This window comes from Ursus arctos, unplaced genomic scaffold (genome assembly GCF_023065955.2).
Source record: "Ursus arctos isolate Adak ecotype North America unplaced genomic scaffold, UrsArc2.0 scaffold_3, whole genome shotgun sequence".
In the NCBI taxonomy this organism is placed as follows: Eukaryota; Metazoa; Chordata; class Mammalia; order Carnivora; family Ursidae; genus Ursus; species Ursus arctos.
In genome coordinates, this window is record NW_026622985.1 from 67,843,838 (window position 1) to 67,862,491 (window position 18,654).

The 18,654-nt window shown below is 37.0% G+C and overlaps 1 long non-coding RNA gene across 7 annotated transcripts in view; it reads left to right on the top strand.

The window, feature by feature from the left end:
* The window catches only part of LOC113263109 (uncharacterized), a 45,148-nt gene that overhangs the window by 18,320 nt on the left and 8,174 nt on the right, over nucleotides 1-18,654 (top strand). For 4 of the 7 annotated variants that reach the window (XR_008956388.1, XR_006410606.3, XR_007188170.2 and 1 more), the window contains one exon: nucleotides 5,823-5,942. This is a non-coding gene — a long non-coding RNA (uncharacterized LOC113263109). Of the gene's footprint in view, nucleotides 1-5,822; nucleotides 8,687-18,654 lie in introns of those variants that run through there. The other 3 variants (XR_006410600.3, XR_008956387.1, XR_006410601.3) reach the window with 2 other exon arrangements.

The window sequence follows — 18,654 nt, forward strand, 5'->3', positions numbered from 1 at the left end:
GATGGAGGCAGGAAGACTTTGTATGGCTATGCATGACTATTACTATACAGCTATTTCCTTCCTGGAGCCTTGTCGCTCTGCCCCATCCCCTCCCCCAGCATTGCTTTCAAAATACAGGGCTTAACTGCCCCTCTGTCTTCAGGGGATGTCCTACAAGCCTCTTTCTTCTCCACTTTCAACAGCAACATTTTTGTAGACTAGAGAAAGTCTTTCACACTTCATATTTCATAAAATCCTAACCCCACACCCCCATACAAACACAACCCAGCCTAAGGCTTCTGGAAACCCAAGCCAGCAACGGCAGTGTTTACACTCACCCCCTACTTCTCCTATGAGACAACAAGGTAGGTACTTGGTGAATGGGAGGAAAGAAAAGGAAAATACAGGAGAAAAGGTACATGTCTTAAAATATTATCAAAACCACAGTTAAAAATGAAGAAATTCGATATAAAATTAGAATTTCATTCAAATATTCTCTAATTTCCTGGTGGTATCTGATAGTCACAGATATTTTGGGATAGACATCATTCCCATCTGATGAAATATATTTTACCAAACCTGGAACATAACTTTATAGTGTGGGATCATTTGGCTGAAAGGATCAAAAACTCTGAGGTCAAGTAAGAAGGAAGTTATTTGAAGGTATTATCAGAGACAAGAAAGGACAAAAAAAAAAAAGAAGAAAAGGTAAAAGCTTGGGCACGGGAAGGCTGGAACTATGAGTCAAAAATTAAGAACCCTCTTTTCTCTTATAATGTATAGGGTCCCTCATCTTTGATTTTCCCCGCATATAGCTCTACTATTCTACTTTCTGTAAAGACTGGCTTATTCTGTTTCTGTGTGGATTCCAAAACTTGAAAATGGCTTTAATGTTCCATTGTATTGGCATCATCTTTGGCTTATCATAAATCTTCACCTTAAAGCTCTACCTTTGTTCATTTGATTAAGCCCCTCAGTGCCCCCATCCCAAATGATCACAAGGGAGAATCAGAATATTTCAATATCTTCCCAGTGTCCATTCAGGTCCAATCAACCATACCCCAAGGAATGGTTTGTTCATCTCCTCCCTCTGGATGCTGTGAGTAGAATAGGTTCTCTATAAAAAGGTATTTGGGTAGGAGGCTGTGTTGATGTGACCACTAAAATTAAAATCTCCAACATTCCTGAATTCTGAAAAAAAAATTATCTGGCACTTTTAAGCCTTCTATATGCTATAAGGTTTCACTTTGCCTACAAAATGATATATCTTTTATTATATTGGTAATATTATAATTAATGATAATTAATTCTGAGATGGCATATCATCTCTAAGTTTATGCAAATCCTAGATATGTAGCCCTGACGTTAGAAACCAACAAACCCACCCAACAAAAGAATAAAAATAGAATAAACACTGTCAACCCTAGATCTCTTTCAGTCATAATGCATTATCAGTCAAACCAAATGTCTCTCTAGTGTTGAGAGTAAGAGACAATCTTAGTTAATGTCTATGACTGCCACATAAATTTTGTCTTAATTTTTATATCTTTTAGGTGACGATCCAGCAATCCATAAATTACTTTTCATTACAAATTTTCTAAAAGACGAGATAACTTAAACGGATTTTAAAAGCCCTCTGCCACTAGGTGGCACCAAATAGCCGTAATTCATAGATTGTATCCTAAAACCATACATGGGCCATCTAAGGACTATATTTCTTTGCTTATAATTTATAAAAATTAAAAACAAATTAGTTGTTCTCTTTCTGGAATAAGCTATAAAAACTATGATTTTTTATGAATAACTAAAATTTACTATTATTCCTTTTTAGGAAATTGAAATGTATTCCTGTAGGCTGTTAATAAATTCATGGTAACATTATTTGTTGGATTTCTAAATATGTTATTCTGTTTTTCCACTAAGTGATTGCAGCATTAGAAATACTCATTTTTTATTTTATTTAGAAATATGTAAGATGACCCTTTCTTGAGATTTGTGTGTGTATGTAAGATCTAGTTTTACTAATGTAATCCCTGTCATTACGGAGTGTGCCTTTATTTTAATAGTGACGTTCTCAGTCCAAGGATGCATTTGGATTATGATATAGGTGCTGTGGCAAGATATGCTTCTCCCCACCTACACTTGTAAATTTCCCTCTGTAATACAGGGCTCACCACACTACTTTAGGTTTTTGTCACCTCAAGTTCTGACTACTGTCATGTCCTCTACCTTGGTTGACAGAGGAAAAGCCCCTGGAATATTCAGCTAGTACAGAATGTGACAGCTTGTCTGTTTAGCAATGTCAACCACACAGAGCACATTATACGGATGCTCTGTGCATAGCTCTGGCTTCCAACAGTCATTCTAGGTGTTCATTTTAATTTATAAAGCTCTCCATGGCCTAGTACGTGTAAGTAAGTTATACGACATCCTCGTTCCCTATACTGGCAGTTAAGGAATTTACCAGGTTGTCCTAGATGGGATGATGAACTTAAAGTTAGAGGTCCTGGACTTTACCATTTAATCTCATTTTCTGGCTTGAAAAGAACTGTATTCTTCATGATATAGAATTTTCTTGAAAATGTGGGTCCTTAATTTAGAGTCTGTAAATAGTGTTTATTTGTGTAAGAAGGAGACAGGGACTAGCGGAACATAGGGTCATTTCAGTTTTGTCTACTGATGGAAATAATATTCTAGCAATAGGTATCTATTACAAAAATTACATGAAAAATGAAATTAACAGAATAGCATAAAACCAACTTAAATGTATCACAGTTCCTCATGATTATCATTCAGCAAACATTTATTGAATGTTGAGTATGATTAAGATACTATATCAGAGACTGCAAGACACTTAGCAGTTCTATAAATAGAGTTATTAAATGGATAATTGTAATAAATATAAAACAGTAGTATTGAATGACAAGGTGTTTATTGGAATTATAGAATATTGTTCCAAGTAAGTTTTTGCTTTGGTAGAATATAAAATAAAGACATAAATATCTCAAGATAACAAACTTGCCTGTATTTCAAACAACTAAAAAAATCTGGAAACTAAATTCATATGGATAAGTAAAAATAAATTATCTTGAATATTTTTAACACATAATACATACATATTGTGTGTGTGTAATTTTCTCAATCAGAAACTACTGATTAGAAGAAAACAAGAGCTTAGCAGGTGTTCTATTTCAAATCTGTGCCTTTTCCAGAGGCATGCATTTCAAATTTCTTCTACATCCTGAAAAAGAAAAGCAGGTCAATTTGGGTATTTTCCCCTGATCAGAATCTAGCATATCTGGGAAAGACTTGTGCTTTCCTACTTCCAAACATTAGTTAATTAAAAGGCTCTACATTTACCAATTAAAAAAATAGGTTTTAAAATAATGGCCAGGGAAACCACAGTAAGAGAAATGAAGTGTTAATACATACACGTTTCCTTTAATTATAACAGAACGATGGTTTCTTTAATCAGTAGTGGTGATAGTAAACAGTGAGAATGACTTTTACAAAGATTAGAACTTTAAGATGGAAAGACATTTTTGCATAAACAAAAGCAATGTTTATTTTAATAAATTTTAATTATTCTTTTAGGTTATTGTACAACCAAAGAGCTCTAGATCTGCTCTGAAGTCCCTTCTGTTCACTTGCTTCGACAATCTCTCCTTCCAGTATCTGTCATCACTTGTGGTTTTTTCTTTCCTGAATCAAAAATAGGTTCATATCTGATTTTCTGATTATCTCCAGCCAAAATGGTCTTTCAGCAGTTGCTTCTCCAGGAGTGATGGAAATGCTGTACCCACAAAATGCATCTTTAAGCACTTCCGCCTCATGTTTGGTAGGATACCCAGGTGATGGAGTGCTAGGCTTCAGTTTGGGTGTCATCTGTGTCCCTCATACAGCTGACAAGAAAAACTAATAATGAGTATTGGTTTCACTGGCCAGTGACCCCTTTTTAGAGCTGCATTATTAGAAGTAATACATTGCACGCCTATAAAAATGCATGGAAGCAACAGATGAAATTTGTTCTGCGGCAAAGTCAGTAGTCTCCAAAGCAGCCCATATGCTTCACTCCCATATTTTGCCTATAATGTATAGAACTACCTAATACTCAGACAGCTGCTAAAAGGAGGAGGGGGAATTTCACAAACACATCATCTTGAATATATAATTTTCACATAGGCAGATATCTGGCACCGTTGTTGACCCACTACAAAAATAACATGGGTTTTGATTAAAAATGTATCAAAAGTGTATCCAGACATGATTAAAGCAAATCCTTTTGATTTAGTTTTATGATCTTAATTTCAAAGGAATAAGAATAATGGCTAATATTTTTAGAAAATTTACTCAGTGTATCAGAAACTACACTAAGCATCTTACCTCCATTACATATTATTATTTTGTAAGATGCCATCAGTACGAACTTATTACACACAGATCTTGGGCAAGGTCACACAGCTGACTGTCTTAGATTTGAACCCAGACAGTCAGAGAAGAGAGCCTGGATTTTAAATCATTTCAATATAGGGGTGCTTGGGTGGTGCAGTTGGTGAAGCTTCTGACTCGGTTTCTGCTCAGGTCGTGATCTCAGAGTCTGAGATCGAGCCCCAAGTCTGCTTGGGTTTCTCTCTGCCCCTCCCCTGCTCTTTCTCTCCCTCTCTAATAAATGAATAAATCTTTAAAAAAAAATCATTTCATTGTAGAGCTCTGTATTTAATAGCTTTTATTTTAATAGCATAGCTTTCATATCAGTAATTGATGTTTTTAACCAACAGATAATGCTTTATTTTTCATATTATTATTGTTCATCACTATGAAAACTCCATTTATTGGCTTCATTTTGTTTTATCTCAACTATTCCTTTTATTTATGTAACAATTCATGAATATATCCTTATTGGAAAATATTTAAGCAAAAGGCATAAAAGATCAAAGTTGCCTCTCACTTCCCATCCTGAGTTCCCATCTGAAAGACAACATATGTTAAAATTCTGCTGTATGCCCTTCCAGTCCTGTTGCTAAGAACTAACACACATACACATAGAAATATTTTATGAAACCCAATTGTACTATGCCCGTTCTTCAAGTACCCCTTTAAATATTGAACACACATACATATGCACACACAGAAATATCATTTTCATGTATTCATAATTATACTATACCCATTCTTCCAATATTGTTTTTTAATAGTTATACATTTTACACTTTCCCTGTAAATCTTCCACATTTTTTTCAGCTGTTGTCCAACATTTCATAATTTGAATGCTACACATTTACTGAATTCCTCATCTACTCAACAAATAGATTATCTACACTTTTCTTTTGCTATTGCAAATCTGAAAGTGACATTTTAATACATATTACTATTGTACAAAGTTCACCTTTTATTTCCTTTCTCCATTAACCCAATGAGTCACCAAGCCCATTTCATTTGAAGTGGAAAACATGGTATTGTCAGATGATTCCTTCCAACAATATATATTCTTTAATCACTCCTTTGGATGTGTGTGTCTGTGTATGTGTGTGTGTGATGATACAAATTGTTTTAATGTATGACTGATATGCGATTGAGAGCTTTTATTTCTATGTGTAACAAAAGAATAGACTAATACCAGATTCAACCAAAGACATTTAAATTAAACATTTTCACTGAAGTCGATGTAATTTTTTAAGGCTGATACTGATTTTAAAATAACAAATACCAAAAATATTTTAGCCACTAGTTTAAAATCTCATAGACTGTTATATACTCACTTATCCCCTTAATACCTTAAACAATGACCTCATTAAATTATAAAGTACCTTTCTCCAATGGTTTTGTTCTGGTTTGTTTTGCAGTCTCCATCTCACAAAAGACACGTGGCCCCAGCTGTCCTCTCCTATGGCATGTGAAGACACAGGAAATTTCCCTTGTATCTGTCAACCGAAGTTGGAGGTTGGAGGAAAATTCTCTCAATGGTGAGTAAGGGTGAGGAAGGCAAGCTAGAGCCCTGCCATCATGCGACTTACATTCAAATAGGAGAGAGAAATAACTTGCACACATATACTTGTTGAATTAATTAATTAGCTAATTAATGAAAATATTTCTGATAGTGATAAGATGCTATGAAGCACAGGAAAGGGACTGAGAGATGAGATGGTGTAGGGAACAGAAAACAAGTTAACATTTTGAAAATTATTTTACTTAGCTCATTTTTTTTACAGAACGATAGGCACCATAATTCTAGAAGGATATTTATAAAGTTGAGAATACACTTACACAAAAGAAATAAGATGGCGAAGGGTTGGAAGAAGATGCCAGATAAGGAATGGCTGAAAGAAATGGTGATATTTGGAACGCACAAGAAGATGGTCCAAGGAGAAGCATGACACCCACGTTTAGATATTTGGAAAGCTGTCATAAAATAAAAGGAATGGAACAATTTTATGTTTCACATAGGAAGAACTAGACTAGGAATAATAAGAGAAAAGATAAAATTAATATGTATTGGATCTTCACTATGTACCCAGAACTTTCTGCTGTTTTACAAATATTTAATATTGTTATGATTCTTTTTAGATTTTTTTCTTTTCCTTTTTAGCAGAGCACTTAGGGCCATGAAGTTAAAAAACACACTGAGATTCACACAGATAGTGAATGGTGACGCTGGAATTTGGCCTTGGACCTTCTCCAAAGCTAGTGTTCTTTCCTCTGACACTCTGATCCTTCTTGGTTTGGGCTTAATATAAAACAGAGCTTTCTAACATCTAAAACTGCTCCACCTGGTGAAGAAGTGGACTTCCCATTACCGAACTGTTACTGAGGTACTTGGGGGGAGATTCCTGCACCGTGTGGAAAGTCACCCCAAGGGTTCCTACAATCCTCAGAGACTGCAATTTTCACTAAGTGAATAGTCTCCCGCACCCTATCCAATTGGTAGGAACTACACACATCAGCACAGTTTACTTCACAGGATTAGCAAATCGTCACCTATTAGAGATCTGGTCCCTGCAGGATCTGGAAGCCTATTCCATACATGGGAAACCCTGAAACAGAATGAGACTACTGTGTTAGACACCAAGGGGAAGTGAGCTAGCCCCAAAGAAAAGCTGCACCTGCTTCACAGTTTTGAGTAGGACCAGGTTGCAAAACACCTGCCAATTCTGGGATGTTTTTCATTTTCCAAGGTTGTAATTACCTAGTGAAAGCAGGTCTAAATAGTGGAGACCCAGCAAGAATGAAAAAAATATTTTGTAATATCAGGGATTTTTGTTTTTAACTTTTTTGGTAAACATCTCCTCAAATAGGACACACACAGGATATTTCACATTTCACATTGCTTTTATCTGTCAGTAATGACTGGTATTTCCACCTTAGGTAAAATTATTAAAAAGCCGTAATATCTTCAGTTTAGTAACTAGTTCTTTTGAGTTGACAAAACTTAAAACATACCCTTTAAATCTTAGCTTTAAGTCAGTTGTGAGTTTTTAATTTAAGCTAAAAATAATGTTTAAAGTCATTTCAAAAATCTAACCATATGGGCGCCTGGGGGGCTGAGTGGGTTAAGTGTCTGCCTTTGGCTCAGGTCGTGATCCCACGGTCCTGGGGTCCAGCCGGCAGCAGGCTTCCTGCTCTGTGGGGAGTCTGCTACTTCCTCTACTCCTCCCCCTGCTAGTGATCTCTCTCTCTCTCTTTCACACACTCTCTCTCTCAAATAAATAAATAAATAAGTAATCTTAGAAAAAATCCAACTGTAGACTTCAGCACTAAATGTTCAGTGGTTAAGAATTTCATGGTTTGATTTTGTGCTATACTGACACAGATGTATCTCTTTTTATTGGCTTTAAATGTATAGGCCATTAATATCCTCCAGTGACTGTTATCAACATGTTATTGGATTGGTTCAAACCAGAGACTAATCTGGGGCGCCTGGGGAGCTTATTCAGTTAGGCATCGGACTCTTGAGCTCATCAGCTCAGGTCTTGAGCTCAGGGTCATGAATTGTGGAGTCTACTGAAGAAACAAAAAGAGGAGACTAATCAACTTTTACTACATTTTTTATAATTTTATTGACTTTTTAATTTAATTAACTTTTTAATTTAATTTTATTTACCTAAGTTCTGTTTTGCAAAGTTAAATAATCCTAGTTGCCGCAGTTTCTCATTTTTGCACATGGGAGTCCTGCAGTTTTGCCTTCGTTGGCCCTCTTAATTATATATTCAAAGTAAGACGAGCAACACTGAAGTTGGGCCTCACATAGCTAACGAGATTGGACTAAATCATGGCCCAGGGTAAGTTGGTTTGCTAATTTCTTAGAATTAGTAGTGCTAGTCTAAAAACTTAAAGAGTGATGTAAAAGAGGGAAAATTAAGGTAGTTTGCCTTTAGTTCCACTTGAGTTCAGGAACCTGGCATTAAAGAGGACAACTAGAATCCAAATGAATATTAATTTAACAATTAATGAGCAGAAGACAGAATGGGGGGAGATCTTCAGAAAGACTATCAATGCATTTTCGTACTTTCTACCATTCTCCAAACTTTAATTTGTGAGGACATGTTTCATCACACTTTCAAATTAGCCTAGATTCTATAAATTTTTCTTTTTCATTAATTTTGCCTGCAAGGTATACAGCTGCCAAATATTTCATGTAACAATTTTATATCATCAATTCACGTATAAAGAAGAAAAATAGTATTCTTCTAATCCCAACACATGCATGCACATACACGCACACACATATATCTAGTGATATAGAAAAAATGTTTTTGCAAAGACTATCAGCAATATATCATGTTGAAATTATTAAAGTATAATAAAATAATGTTCTATTATTAATATTTATACTAACCAATAATAAAAGACTAACACTACATGTATGAAAAATAAAGTCATATTACCATCCTTAAATATGCAGGTGATTTTACCAATAGAAGCAGTATAAATATAAGGAGCATAATGCAAGAAATATCGTTACCATTCATTAAATCAACAATTTTTTTTTCCCTAGATGCTCTGTTAGGTTATGGGAACATCTTGATGAATAAAACTGTTCCTGCAATTGAAAAGCTTACCTTCCAGCAGGGAAAGAGACATAAACAGATGATTTTGAAAACCATGTGCGATAATGGTTCTCAAAGAGTGGTCTGCAGACCAGCATCATTAGCATTCCCTGGGAACTTAGACTTGCAAATTCTGTTTGCACTGCAGACCTACTGAATCAGAAGCTCTGCACATGATTTTGATAAAGTTTGAGAACTACCTTGCTACACTTTTTTTAAAAAGATTTTATTTATTTATTTTAGAGAGAGAGAGTGAGCACTGAAGCAGGGAGAGGGGAGAGGGACAGAGGGGGAGGGGGAGGAAGAGGGAAAGGGAGAGAAGCTCAAGCAGTCTCTGCATTTAGCATGGAGCCCAACCCCATGGAGTGGGGCTTGATCTCATGACCCTGAGATCATGACCTGACCCAAAACCAAGAGTCAGATGCTTAACTGACTGAGCCACCCAGGTGCCCCTGTATCTCACCTTGCTACACTTTTATGTAATCTATCGTGAGTAAAATTTATGATTACAGGTGCTATGGCTTAGGGGGACCTTTAAAAGTGTGACACAGGATGTATCTAGTCTCTCAAAAAATGCTGATCTATTTTCAGCTCCTTCTTCTGATGGGATGAGACACTTTCTGACATTGGGAATATAAGGGAAGCATTAAAGTAGGATATGGAGATGCCCAATCAGAAGAATCCCTTCTAAGATGGGCAGGTGATTGGAACCAGGAAGCATATATCCCAGTGTGCTCCCTTGAGGTAGTTACCTGGGTTTATAAAATGAGTGGATTTTGGGGACTTTCAGCAATGCATAAGTGGACTGAATCTAAATACCTTCTGAGGCACAAAATGCCGATAAGAACTGTTCGGTCTCACAACAAGACAGACAGAGACCACAGATGGTGATGGTGCAGATGCCTCAGGGAGCAGGCCCAGCACTTCAGTGTCAAGTCAGACTGAAGCCAGTAGTCCCTGGAGGCTACAGATGGACCCTGACAGGAACAGTCACCTATTCTGAACCGGGCTTTGCTTACCTGGTGGTAGATGCAGATCCTCAGAGTAATATTGAAGGACTGGAACAGAAAATACTGCATCATTTTGGACCGAGGCACATCTCTTCAGACCAAGAAGCACACTTTACAGCCCATAAATGTCCAACAATGGGCAAAGAAATGTCATCCTTCAAATAATGGTTTGATAGATAATTAGGAAGGATAACTGAAATATTTGTTGTCTGGTTGGCCTCCTACATGCCAGGTTCCCAAACTCAAGCCAAACTAAAGACGGGAAGGGCAGGCTCACACACCTTCCCAAGTGTGAGCTCACACTCAGTATAGGGGAGGGCTGGGAGAGGATCCCCATTAGATGGATTCCTCAGCTGTTCTAAAGGATCTGAGGAAGATGAGGTGGGGGAGCATACTAGAACAATTGCACAATCCTCCCGCCACTGGGAGGATAGTGGGATAATAATACTTTTCTCATTTTCCCCCACAGCACTTCAAGTTTCTTTTTTCCTACCAGATGCAGTAGTAAACCAGGGCTGTCGCTGTGGGTACTGGAAGGAGGGATGATCCTTAAGTAAGAAATTGGAACTCTACCTTTTAAAACTTATGTCAGAATTCCTAGGGCCTGATGAGGGGAACTGTGCCTTTATCCCATCTGGCAAAACTGGGTTGACAGTCACTGGGGCTTTCTTACCTAGTGGTCACGATAGCCCACTAGTTCCGTACTTATTCACCATGAGCAGAGGTGGACTGAGCAGCAGGCACTTGCTGGACTAGTATTGCTACTGCCGTCTGGACTGGCATAGTGCCCGAACCTAACATCCCTTCCAAAGGTGAAAAGATTTAGATGTAAATGTACAGAAGGAAGAAAGGGCACTAAGGGTAGAAGAATGAACAAATGGATTATTCAATGAGGAAAATCCAGTATTGTATTGCTTCCTCGAAAGGCTCATAACAAGAGATGATATCGTCTCTTAATTTAATTATGCCACATGTCTGAAAGGGTGAAGCCACTTCTGCTTTTGGAATACTCCATACCAACAGGGCAAAGAATAAAGAGCTGGAAGTCCAGAGGATATGCAACTATGTTTGAGGGACTTCACCAGGAGCTTTTGAGGGTTATAATGACATTTGTGTGTATGTGTGTGCACGTGTGCGTTCAAATGGCAACTCTATGCCAGAGGAGAAGTTGTATGTGGCTTCCTTGGATCTGTTTTGTTTTTTTTTTTTTTAGATTTTATTTATTTATTTGACAGAGATAGAGACAGCCAGCGAGAGAGGGAACACAAGCAGGGGGAGTGGGAGAGGAAGAAGCAGGCTCATAGCGGAAGAGCCTGATGTGGGACTCGATCCCGGAACGCCGGGATCACGCCCTGAGCAGAAGGCAGACGCTTAACCACTGTGCCACCCAGGCGCCCCTGGATCTGGTTTTAATGAGTAGCTACAATATATAACATCAGTGAGGACAATTCTTGGCAAGACTTGGACAAGTCCCTTAAGCCTACTTTGATTTAGTTAATTGGGATCGTATCTCCTCGGCCTGCCAACTTCAACAGTGTTGTTGTGAGGCTCAAGTAACACAATGTCAATGCAATGTATAAACTGAAAAGCTCCATGTAAAAGTAAGATCCTAATATTCTGTACCTTTGGCAGTGCGTCTCTCATCTGCTTTTCCCAGTAGGAAAGCTCTCTGGAACCCTAAAATGGCCTCACCTACACGCATTTGAAGAAGCTTGCATTCTTTGACCTCATTTGTTTACACTTCTTAGTGGGTTTTGATTTGAAGGAAAAGTTCGGCTGCTTTCATTTTTTTTAAACATTTTTTAAACATTCTGGACCAAAATGTGGCAGATGATTAATATTTATGTAACTCTGTTTTTAACCTAAATCCTCTTCTTTCAGCACATGTCTTTCATGAATTGTGGCTTTTTTCTGCAATAGGCTTCATTTAACAAATTTTATCCTATGTCTATATTAAAATATAGTATCAAGTGGCCTCATTCATTTATTAAAATGCATTTATTCAATACATATTTATTAGGTTCTGTCCATATATGACAGACAATCTATGAGGCCTCTAGAGAAACAAAAAGAATCGGTCCCTGTTCTAAAGGCACTTAGAATCTAGTGAAGAGAAAACTACTCAGAGAAATACACGGAGATATTTTCTTTAGTGGAATAGAAGCAAAGTACAGTGGGGCCCTGGGAGGGATAATCAAACCTGCCCCCAGGTCAGCCAGGAGAGAGTGCAATACAGGCAAAGGATATCATGTGTGTGACAATTTCTAGAAACTACAGGACAGTAAGGATGAAGAGTAAAAGTCTTGGTGTGGAGGTAGGAAGAAAGGATAAGGCATAGAAAGGGCAAAACTAGACCAGAGGTGGAAGCAGCAGACATAATGGCCTTTTGTGCTAAGCAGATTTTAGATTTCATTCTGCATCTAGGCAGAGCTATAGGAGAATTTTGAACATGATAGTGATTCCTTCCAAACCTATTTGGGTTTCAATATGCATAATATAAATCAATATCTTATGTGTGAGATCATATTTGTTTTCAGCTGCAAAAGTGTCTGTCAAATGAATGGACGGATGGACGGATGGATGGATGTTGTTCTCCAGATCTCAAACCTGTTCCATGATCACAGGATAAAGTGCTAATTACTTTGACTATGCTATTCACCATAGCATTAAAAAAAAAATACTTAAGAATAAATTTAATCAAGGAGGTGAAAGGTCTGTACCCTAAAAATATAAGACTTTGGTAAAAAAAAAAAAAAAAGAAATTGAAGACATAAACAAATGGAAATATATCCTGTGTTCATGGATCAGAAGAATTCATATTGTGAAAATGTCCACAATAGAAGAAATAACAAGTGTTGGTAAGGATGTGGAAAAAACGGAACCCTCGTGCGCTGTTGGTGGGAATGTAAATCAGTGCAACCATATGGAAAACAGTATGGAGTTTCCTCTGAAAGTTAAAAATGGAACTACCATATGACCCAGCAATTCCACTTCTGGGTATCTGTCCAAAGGAAACGAAAACATTAACTTGAAAACATACATGCACTCTCATGTTCAATACCGCATTTTTGACAATAACCAAGATATGGAAAAATCCTAAGTGTCAATGGATGGTCATAGATACAGATATAGATCGTTGGTTGCCAGAGGCGAGGAAGGGGGTGGGAAAAACGGGTGAAAGGGGTCTAAAGTTACAAACTTCCAGTTAAAAAATAAAGATGTCATGGGGATATAATGTACTGCATGATGATTATAGTGAATAATATTCTCTTACATGGGACGCCTGGGTGGCTCAGTCAGTTAAGTGTCTGCCTTCAGCTCAGATCATGATTCCAGGGTCCTGGGATTGAGCCCCGCATCAGGCTCCTTGCTCAGCAGGGAGCCTGCTTCTCCCTCTGCCTGCTGCTTCCCCTGCCAATGCTCTCTCGTGCTCTCGCTCTCTCTCTATGACAAATAAATAAATAAAATCTTTTAAAAATAAAAATAATATTCTTTACATATTTGAAAGTTGCTAAGAGAGTAAAGTTTAAGTGTTCTCACCACAAATAATAAATAGAAATTATGTGAGATGATGGAAATTTTAACTACACCTCTGTGGTAATCATTTTGCAATATGTAAGTGTATCACATCAACTCGCTGTACACCTCAAACTAACACATTGTTATATGTCAATCATATATATTAGTGAAGCTGGGAAAAATAACTCATCTTAAAAAATTCATGAGAATTTGACATTCTAAAGCATAGGATAATTAGCAATAATATTTCAGTTATTTACCACATGATAAAATTCAGGTTTTAGAAAAATGTGTCCTATTTCTCTTATGCTTTAAGATGCCCTTATCACCCACCCCAAGAGACACACATGCACAAACACACACACAAATACACACACACACACACACACACCGACTTCTGCCGAGAGGTTACTTGCTGTTCAATTTGCGAAGCATAGACCTGCGCTTTGGCTGGGCACTGGGGTAAAGGCCGCTGCCAAGGTGACTTTGCCCTCCTGTTACTCTGACCACAGTGAGGCTTTCTCAACCATCCAGTAACTTTCTGTTATAATTGCATCATCCCTTCCTTTCTTTGTGTTCAAGGCTCTGGCCACTGATCACCATCTGTAAGGAAAAAGCTTCATTTTTCCATTATTATACACACAGCCCAGTCCCTTTCTTCTTTTTTTTTTTTTCAACGTATACTCCCACTCCCCCTCACCCTTTTTCTCACTCTTATTGTCTCTTCTTTTATCACAGTTCCTTTTTGCCTGACAGTGTCTCATAAAATTCACTGGGGTTAAATCCTTTGATGATTCTTCTTCAAGTGCTTTCTCTGCCCAAATTGTATGACATTTTTGTCTTAGATTTGTTTTACATTTTCTCTGGATTCGAAGTCTAGTGAATTTTTCACATTGCCTTTCTAGTATTCTGTGTTTTTCCTGCCCATTTTAATTGCCTGATTATTGAACAAATCTTCTTCAATTAAGCCTTTCTAAATCCATCTGGCATGGATTTATCCCACTGGTGCCTTCAGTGGGATAAAAGTGAACATTGGTAGAGATTAGATCACTAGAAACTGCTTGCTACCGATGACAGTGATGATAAAGTGGGAGACATAGTTCACATTCAGATTTTAGGTTTCCTTGAGTTTCTTAAATTCTATTTTTCATTTGTCCCACATAAATAAAGAGTTCTCTGATATTATCAACGTTTGCATTGATTTGGCTTCTCTGAGATGTTTGATGGGTTGCCCATCCTTTATTAGTTTTTAAAACATGGATAATAAATCCATACAATTGAATTTATTTTTTTTAATGTGACCTAAGACAAATTACTTAACTTCCCTGAGCCTTAGTTTTCTCATTTGGAAATGGCAAATAAGGTCTAGTTCACCAGTACTTGGAAAGGACTAAATCAAAGGCATTGTACAAAGCACCAAGCTTACTGCTTGCAATATTTTAAGCATTCAGTAATTGTTAGTTTCCTTCTGTCTTCTTTTTCAATATGATTATTATTATTTTTTTAAATATAGAACATTTAGATTCTAAGAATGTGCCTTCATCACTATCTTCAAATTACTTTCATGGGTAGCTTTACGATTATGTTAATAATATTTATCTTTTAAAATGACTGGCATTGAGAAAAACACAGGATTTTAAAATTAATTTTGAGTCTATCAGGTTTTTTTTTTTAACACGTAGCTATCAAAGGCCCAGATGTGTACCATATGAGTTGATGAAAATGTACATAGGAAGTTGTGATAAAAGCTTTTCTTTTTAGTCTATCGTATCTCAAATTCAAGGTTACTCTTACACAGCTGGGATATATTAAATATAATATTTTCAGTTATAAAGAATGGTTGGTCTAAAAAGTACGGAAAAGTTGTAGAGAGGATTGGGAACATTTCTTCCTGGGACACAGTGAAGTTGGGATGGAATCTTTGTATTTCTATAGCATCTCTTCAATATGGACAAGACATCACAATTTGAGAAAAAAAATATTTGAAGAATTACATTTTACCCAAAATGTAGACTTTTGCTCATCTACAGTCTCTTTTAAAACAAACAAATGAGTAAAAATTCATCATTTCCTGGCAATATGGCATATACTAGTAACGGTGTCCTTGGAAAAAGTGCATCTCTAAAAATACTTGAGAAGATACAAGTTAAAAGAGACCTCAAATAAGAAAGAAACAGAAGTTAATAAGATCAAGGGAAGTGTGGCAAATACTATTTGTTCCATATCTATCAGCCATTCCCTCTAATCTCTTTTCTAACAGAACCCTAATTTGTCTCACTTGGCAATGGACTCAGCCCCAAGTGCTGAAATGTGATTGTTTCAGGGAAGCCAATCATTAAAATTTTGCCTCTTTCCCAGCTGTTCTTGAGCTAGTGGTGGCATTATTCAGAGCAATGAGACATGAGGGGAAGTCTGCTGGGGAGCTTTGGCCAAGCTTTTCTTTCTTATAGAAAGGTACAAGAGAGAACATTCTGAAACTGGTCCATCCCCCCCCCCCCCCTTTTATTGCTTTGAACATAAGGCCTGAAGTTTTTGCAGAAAATCTTGCAAGCATCAGGTTGCAAATATAAACTGAAGAGTTAACACACTAAGGTTGATAGAACAAAAAATAAAAATGATCTGGGTCACTGATAACATGTTTAAGCCCCTGGAGCAACACTGAAAGTATGCATCTTCAGATTTCTTAAGGCACAAAAAATACTCTTATGGTTTAAACCACTGTTGTTCAAATATGCTATTGCTTAAAAGCAAAAAATTCCTGAATGACACAAGAGTTCTCTTTTTGCTTTGGGGTTTGTTATTATACTTGTTGCTGCTGGTGGTCTTTTGTTTTGTGTTTTGTTTTTTTTTAATACAATGTAACATAAGCACAACTGTTTGAAAAATGAAAAATTCAGAAACCCCAACCTCCAAAAATTGGAAGCAACCCAAATAGTCATTGACAAGTGAATAAGGAATGGTAGTACATCTGTACAGTAGAATACCACTCGGCAATAAAAAGGATTGAACTATTGATACATATAACGTGGATGCACTTAAAATCATTATGCTAATGAAAGAAGTGAGACATAAAGGACATACATATATGAGTCAACTCACAGGAAGCTCTATAATAGGAAAAACTTATCTGCAATTTGCTTAGACACCAAGAAATAAGCATAACTATGTTTAACAAGGAAGGAGAAATTTTTTTTTCTTAAATACTATCCAGGGACATAAATGGACTGTTGGCAGTCTTTGCCAGCAGCTCTCTCTCCTGGCTTTATTACAGTCCATGGTCTCCTCTTGTAATCCTTGGCTCTCTATGTCGGTTGTACATATGCTTTTAACTTCTAATTTTAAAAGAATGATATGGCCGCAGGAAGATTAAAAAACACTACAGAGAGGTTCTATGGACTCTTCATCCAGTTCCCCCAAATGCGTACATCTTATAGAACAAGAGTTTAACATTAAAACCAAGAAACTGACATTGGTTTGTGTCACAATGTGTGTGTAAAGTTCTGTGACATTTTATCATGCATGTATTTGTGTATCCACCACAACAATCAAGACACAGAACTATTCCATCACGGTGATGATCTTTGCTTCGTAGTCACATGAACTCCCCACACCCCAGGGTCCTAACCCCTGGAACCCACTAATCGTTCCTCATCTCCACAATTTTGTTATTTTGAGAATGTTATATAAATGGAGTCATACAGCATGTGACCTTTGAGATTGTTTTTTTGCAGTCAGCCTAATGCCCTTGATCCAACCAAGCTGTTGTATGTATCAGTTGTTCATTCCTTTTTATTCCATGTAATCCATGGTATGGGTGTAAAACAGTTTGTTTAACCACCCAATTATTGATGGATATTTTGGTTGTGTCAAGCTTTGGAATACTACAAATAAAACCTCTATGAAAATTCTTGTATAGGTTTTTGGTGGACCTAAATTTTCATTTCTCTGGATAAGTGCTCAGTAATGAATGCAATTGCTGGGTTGTAGTAGTGTAAGTTTCATTTTTGAAGAAACTGCCACACTCTTTTCCAGAGTGGCTGTACCATTTTACATTCCCACCAGAGATAAACAAGAGGGCCAGTTTCTCCACATCCTTGCTAGCATTTGACATTGCCACCATTTTTTAAAAAATTTACCCGTTCTAATAGGTGTGTAGTAACTAGCAATGGTAAACATCTTTCATGTGCTTATTTGCCATTTGTATATCCTCTTTGATTAAATGTCTCATGTCTTTTGCCAATTTTCTAATTGAACTGTTCTCTTTCTTTCTTTTTTTATTCTTAAGTTTTGAGAGTCCTTTATATGCTCTGACACAAACCTTTTTTTCATATATGTGGTTTGCCAATATTTTCTCCTAGTCCACAGCTTATCTCTTCATCCTTCTTAAACAGGGTTTTTCACAGAGCAAAACTTTTCTAAAGTTTTGATGAGGTTCAATTTACAAATTTATTTCTGTTCCTTACCTTGCTCATTCTTTGGAATAAGACCAGTAAGCTTGTTCCAGTAAGTGTGCTCAGTGGTTGTTTTCTCTTCCAGCTGAGTTAGCCTTGACATTAGAGGAATCTTTCTGAGGTATCAAATCCTTGATGAACCTGATTATGGCAGAGCTAAGGTTCTCAGAAAAATCAGTGTAAAGGATGGTTGCTAAGCAAGACAACCACAAGGTCTACCTTATCCTCTATCCAAAGCCAATAATAAGGAGGCAGTGCAAAAGCGAGGTCCCTTAAGGGAAGTTTGACCCCAGACTCTCTTCTAGAGGGATCAGACTTAGCTCTATTATAAACCTTTAGGAAAAAGTAAACCTTGAGGAAGCTGACAGGTGGAAGTCTGGTTTTGTCTGGAGGACAAGGGGAGTAGGAAGGGCAATCTTCCAAGAAATGAGTATGTCTAGCTTCAGTATAGGCTACACGTTTCCAGAGGTAAGCTGCTCAGTATGCAGTCAAGAAAAGCACTGAGGACATTTAATCTGCAATGCAAGAATTTTTGGAAAGAGCTTGGGCAGCCAGTCACTTCTGGACTCTATTTCCTGACTACCCTTAATGAAACGACTCCAAGAAATACCACTTCATAACAAAAATCCATACCCAAATTCTTTAGGAAGA